This window comes from Rousettus aegyptiacus, unplaced genomic scaffold (genome assembly GCF_014176215.1).
Source record: "Rousettus aegyptiacus isolate mRouAeg1 unplaced genomic scaffold, mRouAeg1.p scaffold_m13_p_6, whole genome shotgun sequence".
NCBI lineage: Eukaryota > Metazoa > Chordata > Mammalia > Chiroptera > Pteropodidae > Rousettus > Rousettus aegyptiacus.
The window spans coordinates 53,645,502-53,654,923 of NW_023416309.1; positions in this window are offsets into that span (position 1 = coordinate 53,645,502).

The window sequence follows — 9,422 nt, forward strand, 5'->3', positions numbered from 1 at the left end:
CTCTCAATACAAGCTGGCTCTTGTCACCCAGGGGGGAGGTGAGAGGGGGGACTTGTCTCCTGCTAGTGAGCTGCCACCCCCTTGCCTCTCGGAGTCCAAGTTCAGAGAGTAGACAGGAAAGACCGTGGGTAGCTGGGATCACATAGCTCCTTATCAGGGGTCTAGATAGCTTGAAACGTGAGAAAACACCCGTGTTCCAGCAGGTCCTGTGTGTTCTGAGGACAGCTACACTCGGTAATTCGGTAATTCGGGGGAGAACTCCAATCTGGGCTTTGCCTGGGCCGGCCGGATTTGGCAGTGACGCAGGCAGCTTTTAGTCTCCGTTCCTCTCTGCAGAGAACGTGGCCTACTCTGGGGGGCTGGGATGGTCACTGCAGGGTCAGCTGCAGGGAAGACAAGGCCCTGTCCCCGCTCGCTTAGGGCACGCGCTAACCCCACTGCTGCCACCTGCTGGCTGTACTTCTTACTTTCTGTGTATAAAGACGTAAATATGACATGTTAAAAGTAAACACGTTAGAATTAGACCAAAAAATTAGATAAAATGAAAAGAGTAAAATTCTATAAAGACATGGATTGTAGGACAAAGTAAAAGTTAGGACGAAGAAGATTAAATGGTGGGAAAATAGGAATTGTTTTCATACCAAACTCTGCGGGGTGGGTTAAATACGTGGATAAGCCTAATCTTCATTCACAAGCCCAGCTCTACAAGAACTCTCATTTCCGTCATTGAATCTAACGCAACCTAATTTTAGACTCAAGTTTCTCAAACAGCTAAACTGGTAGGGAAGGTGATCTCAGTAATTTGGAAGGTCCCACACGCCCTGCCCGCAGGTCAGGACAAGGCTCCCAGACCGTCTCCGCGTCAAGGCTGGGGGAAGGTAACAGGAGGATGGTGGCTTTCACTGCAATGGTCCTTTCTCATTACAATGACCACCGGGGATCTTGCGCTCTGACCATAGGCCCCCTTCAGGTGGGGCTCTCTCCTGACCCTGGGCCAGCCCGGGATGGGGTGTCTGTGCTCACACGGGGAGTCCCATCTCTAGATCTTGCCTTTCTGGATGTGGCGTCAGCCCATTCCTCACTGGGCTCCAGCCACCTCCCAGGTCCCGGAGGCCTGCTGTACCACCCCTCCCCCTCTCTGGGGTTCTCAGAGACTCTCCTTCCACCAGAGGTCCCCCTCGGACTCACCTCACCTACCCCCTTCACTGGGCTCTGGTTTTTAAAAACAAAATCTAGGACAGGAAGCGTTTTGCTGACAGCCTTTTGTCTGGCTGTAGACTCTTACTGGAACATGGAAATGCGTGGCTTACTCTCTGCTGGGTGAGCGAGGGGCGGGGCGGGGAAATACAGGGAGGAGAAACATAAATTAACCTCTCGAATATCATCCGGCTTCGTACATGATGTTACCGACATGGGGAGACGCTCAGGATTTACAAACTGTAACGAGCAGGGTCAGATGAGCGTGTGTTCAGGAGAGCATTTTGGAAATTTATAAATACGTATGTAGAGAAAAAACCTGAAGAAAATCCACGCATGTTTTTATAGGGAGAAAGAGAGCAGATTCATTTCCCTTTTAACTTGTATATTTTGTTAAACTTTTCCATGGCGGACTTGCTTGAATTGTGTGTGAGCAAACAGAATAAATGAGAACAACTGAACATACGTATTACAGAAAAAAATCAACAGCTTATGATACCTCTTTGCTCTGCGTCCCCCCGCCCCTCCCCCAATGGTGTCTTTCTATGAGAGGATGCAGGAGGCTGGGAATGGCCATGGCCGCCGAATTCCCTGTAGGGTGGCCGTCCCCAGTGGGTGACTGTCCTCTGCTCTCGGGACTCTGCGCCTCTGCTGATGGCGGAGAAAGCTGCCAAGCGTCTGCATCAGGCCTGGCTCTCCACCCAGGTGTCAAATGTCCACCTGCGCTTCCACCCGCCTTAGGCAGGACTCCTGCCCCATCACAGACTGCGGGCCGGGCGGGCTGTGGGCGGGAGTGGGCTCTGTCTCCCTCCATGCCGAGGACTCGCACTGAGTCAGCCGGACGGCAAAAATCACCCGTGGCTGCCGGCATCTGGCCCTGCATGTTTCATAACCCCCTGTGGGCACCCTTTACTCACGGGGATTACTTGGGCTTACGGCAGGAAGCCCACTGTGCCGCTGCTCTGAACCTCACCTGGTGACCTCAAAAAGCCATGTGGTGAGGCACCAGCTCCTACCCTGGGAACAAATACCCCTTTTCAGCTAAAAACAAAGTGGTCTCTGGAAGAGAGTGATGAAAAAAACAGGCAAATCATTTTTATACCGTGCCTCGGAGCAGAAGCCGCTAATGACTCTAATCCATCCACCTTCCAGGCGCCTTAGCTGTCTGCAACTCCTCTGCGGAGACGGGGCCCACGCAAGCCCCCCCTTAGGATGTCCATTCATTTACCTGCGGTTCCATCAAGTCCAGCTCCCCAGGTTACATTTCAAATGATGGAGTGTGCCAGAATGCTCTCTTGCAAACCAAACCAGGCTTTGTCAGCGTGAGAGATGATTGCGGTTGGCATTCGTAGCTCAGAGGACACATTCCCAAGTCGGAAGTTTCTCTGCGTTTCAGGTGGGCGTTGTTCTCGTCTCCGCTGTAGCCAGGCCGCCGACCGCAGGCACCGTGACGAATGGGAAACTCCTGGAAGCGCCAGGCCCCCTCCTTCCTGCATTGCGGCCTAAGATACAAAGAAAGCGGCAACTCACTTAGCGTCTGTTTACAGTTTAGCACCTCTGTGATCCCTTGGCACTCGTTCTCCTCCACCCTGAACCCCGTCACCTCCCCAGCGAGTCAAACAGGTATCTGTCTGTGCAGCAAGCGATGTCACTGTTCGCTGCGCATCAGCGGGGGGCTCAGAGCCTGGGCTGGGGCAGCTTTAGATCATCTCGAGGAACTGCCTGGATTTCTGGTGATTCCACATCCGTGTTGCTGAGACTGAAAATCAGCCCCGTGCTAGGACAGCTTGTTCCAGCAAATTCAGTTAAAGAGAGAGAAGTGGGTTAAAAACTGATTCCTGAGTCAGCCTAGAAATGTTAAAATGCTTTCTGAGCTATCTAAGGCCGGAAATTTCTGCTGCTCCCCAAAGTGGGTGCTGACCTTCAGGTCGCGAACTCCACTCCACGTGCCACCCTGAGTGCATGCTAGGCGGCCGTGGCGATCGCCGTCCCATCGGGCGGTCGAAAGTCCCTCCTGTCTCACCAGGTGACAGGACCCCCCAGGGCGGCTCAGACCTGTGGGCACGTTTTCACTGTGGTCCCACCGCCTCTGGCTGTACCGCGTCCGGGCGCCCACAGTGTCAGGAATGTGGGCTGCATCCTGGAAAGTCAGTGTCAGAGTCCAGGTTCTCACGTCCTCCACGAAACCCCCCACCGTACATTTCGCATCTTCCCTTGAGGGCCCTCTCATCGCTACCAGCCGGCCCAAACTGATTCGCCAAGTTCCAAATTACAGGTGCTCAACCTACGCCCGTCGGAATTACATAGGCGATTAAAACAAAACTTTCAGCCATAGTTTTGAGCCTAGGAGAGCCCCGTTATGACTCTGCATGTGGCCGCACCAACTCATATTACAGATCAAGCCATTTTCCCCGAAAGGCACACCCCCTACCAGCAGAGGGCACTTGATGACACACAGCTGTTTGGGAAGGGCTTGTCCCTCATCTTGCTAATGCCCTAGGCAATTGGTAGTAGATGGGCCCACTGGGCCAAATATAAGGCCAGGTCACAATATAGATGGTTGTGATAAACATCCTCTCCTTGGTGAGAAGCACCAAATGGAGCCCATCCCTCAGTCTGAACAAGGCAGGAGAAAGCGCTGGGGAAGAAAACACAGTCAAACATGACTGGACCATCGGTGATGAGCTTGTACGCTTAAGAAACCCGGGAAAACAGGAGAGTTCTGAAAATGGGGTGCCGAGGACACTCGCCGTTTTCTACAATGATTACCCAGAATGCTTATCAAGCAACTTTGGAATAGCGAAACCACTTCCTGTTCACACCCCATTAAGGTGATTTTTTTTCCTATCTATAAAAATTATATATAATAATTGAATTGTTTTTTTTCCATTTGGGAGTAAATCCTGTAAAGAAATTTTTTAACCTGGCTGAATTCAGTTTCATAAGGATGATTTCAAAACAGCCGTAATAGTTATAATCATAATTTTCCCTTTAGTGCCTCAAAGATTCATGCCAAAATGAGCCGATACACGTGGAAAGCTTTATTAAACTCTAAAACTCCATGTAAATGCAAAAGCTTGTTATTATGCCATGGAGTCACGGTTTCTTCTTCAAAGTGCATCCGTGTGTACTAAGAAACTAACAAAAACATTTTTTGTTTGTTTTTCAAGAACATCCACTGGCATTTCCACAAAGATAGCTCATGTTTGAGTGTGGGTTTCCTGAACACAGAGCCTGATGCTTCTGACATGATTCTAAAGGTTAGTCCCAGTCACCACCACACAGGTAGGGGATCCGAGAGCATAGGCTTCTGTGTTTGGGTTTCATGAACAGCTGACATCTCCCCTTAAAGTAGCAGTTTTCAAGCAGGAGCCATTTGTCCCCATGGAAATTTTGGCAATGTCTGGAGACATTTTCGGTTGTCACAACTTGAGGGGGCCAGTGCTCCTGGGATCTAGTGGGCAGAGGCCATGGAGATAGCTAACCAGCCTACAAGGCACAGGACAGTGCCCACAGCAAAGAATGATCTGTCTGTCCTCAGTTGTCCTCAGTCGTGCTGAGGTAGAGAATTCCTGCCCTAAAAGGAAGCTTTCTTCCCAAAGAGCCTCCGGCCTCACAAAGAAGCAGAGCAGGAGAGAACCAGACTCCTGAGAGCCGCTGTTTTGTGGTGTGGTGACCCAGTGAGAGCAAAGAACCATGCTGTGGGAAAACAGACACAAAAATCGATCAGAGCCTGGAGCTGATGGCTGTGACAAGCCAGCCAAGCGGGGGACAAGGAGACATAGCTTTGCAAATTCCGCATTTTGGGGCTGAAAATATTCCCACCGGGAGAAGCTGCCAAGTTCATCTCCAAGGGAAAGCTGCAGCCTTGGGGCAGCTGTGATGCCTTTTCAGAGGCTGCAGAAGTGCAGCCAAGTCTTGAACTCGAAGTTGCACTTGGCAGAGAGGGTGCTGACTGGGTTCCCCCATCACCGAGCTGCTCAGTGGTTTGTCAGTTCCTGAGTTCCAACATCCTCATTTATCAAGTGGAGATTGTCAGACTAAATTGGATTCAGAAAAGTCATCACAAACATGCACCTTATACGAGGGGCTGTGAAAGATTCATAAAGGAACCAGACCCTGTCCCTGCAGATAAGGAGCTTCAGGTCTCCACGATCTGGAAGGTTCCAGCTCTTGAGAGTCCTTGGGAAAGTAAAACTCCATTTATGATTCTGTGGTTAAAACATTTTAGGCAATTTAGCATTTGCCAGGTCAGATCATTAATCTTTAAGAAACTTGAAATCTAGAACTTGCAAAAGGGGAAAGAAATGGCTATTCAAATTCAACAGAAGCACGACACATGTCATTAACAGAAGGCAGAGGGACAGGCTGATCTTGTCGCATGAGTGGTGCACAAGGGCTCTGTAGCCTGGTCCTGCTGCCAGGAGCTCAGACATTCAAGGTCCTGGGCTCCTGTAGCCACCTGGTGAAATGTTTCCACAAGTTACCAGAAGGTCTCTGTAATTATCACATGGCATCTGGTGGTTGGTCCACAACTTCTCACCTGTCCAGGTGAGAAGACTTAAAACTCTGTAAAGACTGTAAAGTATAGATCGAGAATGAATGGACTACTTCTCATCATCTTTTGCCCATCTAGTCTCTCAACGTCAACCAAAGCCCAAAAAGCCAATCCCAGCAGAAAGGGAAATGGCCGTCTAGTTTCAGAGTGCAGAGAACAAGGCTGGGAATTACCATTGCTGTGAAAATGACACCGAATCACAGGCGGTCAAGGAGGCCCACGGGAGACCTGCTGTATAGGTCTCTTAGCACACATCGTAAAATCGATGAGATTTCCTTTCTAAAGAGAAACAAATTAAAAGAGTAAGTCGTGACCGTCACGTAGTTCTTAAGCAAGTCCCACCAGGACCTGCGCTTGGCTTTCTCTGAAGGATAAATTTCCCACTATGGCACCGCTTGGAACACATGTTGCTTGTAACGTTCCCAGGACAGGTCTTTGCCCCAGAGCTGCGTCAACTGTTTGCCAGGGAAGAGGGAGCGGGACCTGCCCTTTCGCTGTCGCGGATGGGGTGATGCAGTCGTCATTTGTGTCATGCTGTCTAGTAGGGCCCATCATCCTGTGTCGGTCACCTTAAAAAGTGTGTCCAGTTCTTCTGGGACCTGTGGGAAAAAAAATGACCTCCCTCTCAGAGGACTAAAATCTGTGCGACTATATCCAGAAGTTAGATTATGTTGTTTTTACTGAGAAAAAGCGGGGGGAGGGGGGGGCAGGGGAATAATCCTTCAACATCTCTCCAGGTCTTCCGGTATCATAGAATGAACTTCTCTTTTCATTTCAAAAGAAAAAAAAAAGTAAGCTCAACCCAGAGTAGAAAGTTGGTCCCAAATTTGTCAAGTACCTGATACAATAGAAGTTAAGAATTCTTTAGACTGGGATTTTCCAAGGCCTGGGGCAGGTTCTCGACCTTGACTTTCTTCCCATTTGCCCCATCGTCGTGTCTGCTCATAGAAGATGCAGAATGCAGTTAGGTTTATCTCTTCTTTGAAATAATAGGACATGATGGAGAAAGGGACAGGGACAGGCGTCTATGGAGAAAGTAATAGTCTCTGATCCAAATTAGGGACATAGTAAAAGGCTGCGGGAGAAGTCGTGGTGTTATATTTGGAGAATTCAAAGCCTCCAGGAAGGACTTAAAAGAAAAGGATTGAATGAATCGCCTTGATTTCTGAGACATATTAGTTGGGTGATGATTTATTTCAATTGCAAATTTTGATATATCTCTATATGACTCTTCTCCTAACTGGAGTAATATTAAATAGCTTTAAAGATTTCTTATAGCACTAGAATTTTATGGTTCTTCAAGGCCTGATAATTAATGTGAAGTTTACAATGATGCTTAATAAAAGTGACTACTTTAAAAATTCCATTTACAAATAAATTATATGCATATTAAAACAAATACCAGGACGGGAGTCTTAAACTCAGCCATAGCAATAATTACCTTAAATGCAAATGGACTAATCATTTCAGTTGAAAAATATAGAGACTGTCAAATAGTCTAAAAAAATAAAAGACTCTGTATACCCGAAACTAATACAATGTTGTATGTCAACTATAACTGAAAAATAAAAATAAATAATTATCTGTTTACAAGAAACACATTTCAATCACCTTTAAAAAGTTGGAGAAATATATTATGCAAATGCTAAGCGTAAAAAAGCTAGTGTGGTTATGTTAGTATCAGATTAAAGCAGACTTTAAGTACTAGCAGATATAAAGAGGGACATTTCTTATTGATTAGAGGATCAATTCATCAAGATGAAATGGAACTTCTCAGTGAAGCAAGAGGACGGAGTAAGAACTCTTCCAGGAACTCTAAAGCAAACAGCATTCTTAAGCACAAGATACTAGGATAAATCCATATTCAATTGCTTAATCTCGAAAGTGAATTCATACTGTCTGCAGTTCTTATAGGATCAGATGATGCATCATCTTGGTAACAAGACACTGTCTTTCAACAAAAGAATACGAATGAGCTAAAAACTGCTCTTAGCTCATTCCACTCCGCGCGTGACCTATACGGCAGGGAAGTAAAGTTTGAGAATGAACGGAAGTACTATTGCTCATCGCAGAAGGAAGACTTTGCAATCACCGATTGTGTGTCTGTCTGTCTGTGCTGCAGTTTAGAGGGACTTAAAAAAACAGAAAGAGCCCAAGAAAAAAGGTTTCTTCTTTCTGACCCAAATGTGGGTGAAGAATAAGGCGAATGTGTTCCAGGGAACTGCCCCGATCCAGTATTATCTAACTGAATTGACAGGACTTTCTGGAGGACTGATGATCATTTTAATCCATAAAAGAAGCAAAGGAAATTCTGTAGAACAACAAGAACAAACCAGAGTAGCTACAGAGAAAGAATGCAGGCTGGGGCAGATTCGAACAGACTCACACAGAAATGCGGGAAAAGCGAGGGCTTGGGGGTAGAGAATAAAGAGTAGGAAGATAAGATATAACTCGAGAGCTAGGGAGAGAGAGGAAAAACAAAGCGAGTGTGTCAGAAAGTGGAAGGGGCTCTAGGAGAGAAAAGGTCAAGGGAGTATGTGACAATGGCCTGACCGCACGTACGAGAGACCTCAAAACTGGCACCCGCTCAGGGTCAATGATGAGACTAAGGGGCTGATACACCCAGTGGAAAGGAAACCCAGACCGAGGCGTACAACAAGGCTGCTGTTTCACCAGGCGTGTTGACTTCCTGTCACTACAGTTAGAGAAGACCACAACCTGGGTGGCTTAAAACAAAGTAAATTTATTCTCTCACAGTTCCGAAGGTGTGAAGAACCAAGGTGTCTGTAGGGTTGGTCCCTTCCGGAAGGAGAATCCATTCCACAGCTCTCTCCTAACGTTTGGCGGCTGTCAGTAATCCTTGGTGTTCCTCGGCTTTGTAGACGCGCCACTCAAGTTTCCACCTTCCTCTTTGCCTGGCCTTCTCCCCCCTGTGTGTCTCTTTCTCAAATCCCCCTTTCCTGTCTTATAAGAGTACCAGCCATGGAATTGAGGGCCCACCCTGAATTTAGGATGCTCTCAAGATCCTTAACTTAATGACGCCTGCGTATACTCTCATTCCAAATAAGGTAACATTCTGAGGTTTGGGATGGACTTGAATGTGGGGGGGACACAATTCAACCCGCTACACGGGGCGACTCCTGAGTAAAAGGACTTGATCCTCTTTACCTCACACTCTAGACCAGCACTTCTCACACTTGAATGTGCCCGTGATCACCTGGGGATGTGGTTAACATGCCGATTGTGAGCCAACGTGTCTGTGCGTAGCTGAGAGTCTGCCCTTGCACAGATACCAAGCAGAGATGCCCGTGGTGGCGTGGACCACACCGAAGGGCAAAGCATTCGTGTATGTTTAGACGCGTATGCAATTAGTGCGCCATGCTGACCCTAACTCGCCATGCATCTCAGATGGCCGTGAATCGTTTGGGGGGAACCAAGCTGTCAAGTGCTTATGGGTGAAAAATGAGAAATAAAAAAGAAATCTGGGTGTGGGGACAAACTGTTTTCCCAGAATAAGAAATAAATGGCAAGTTGCAGGGAGATTATGTGATATGTATTGTTACCCCACAATCTTCATTAAAATTACTAGACTGGCACAAAGCATCATGCGAGCGAGGCTTTCATGGCGACCTCGAGAGCACAGAACTGTGAGTCCAGGTTGTCTGGG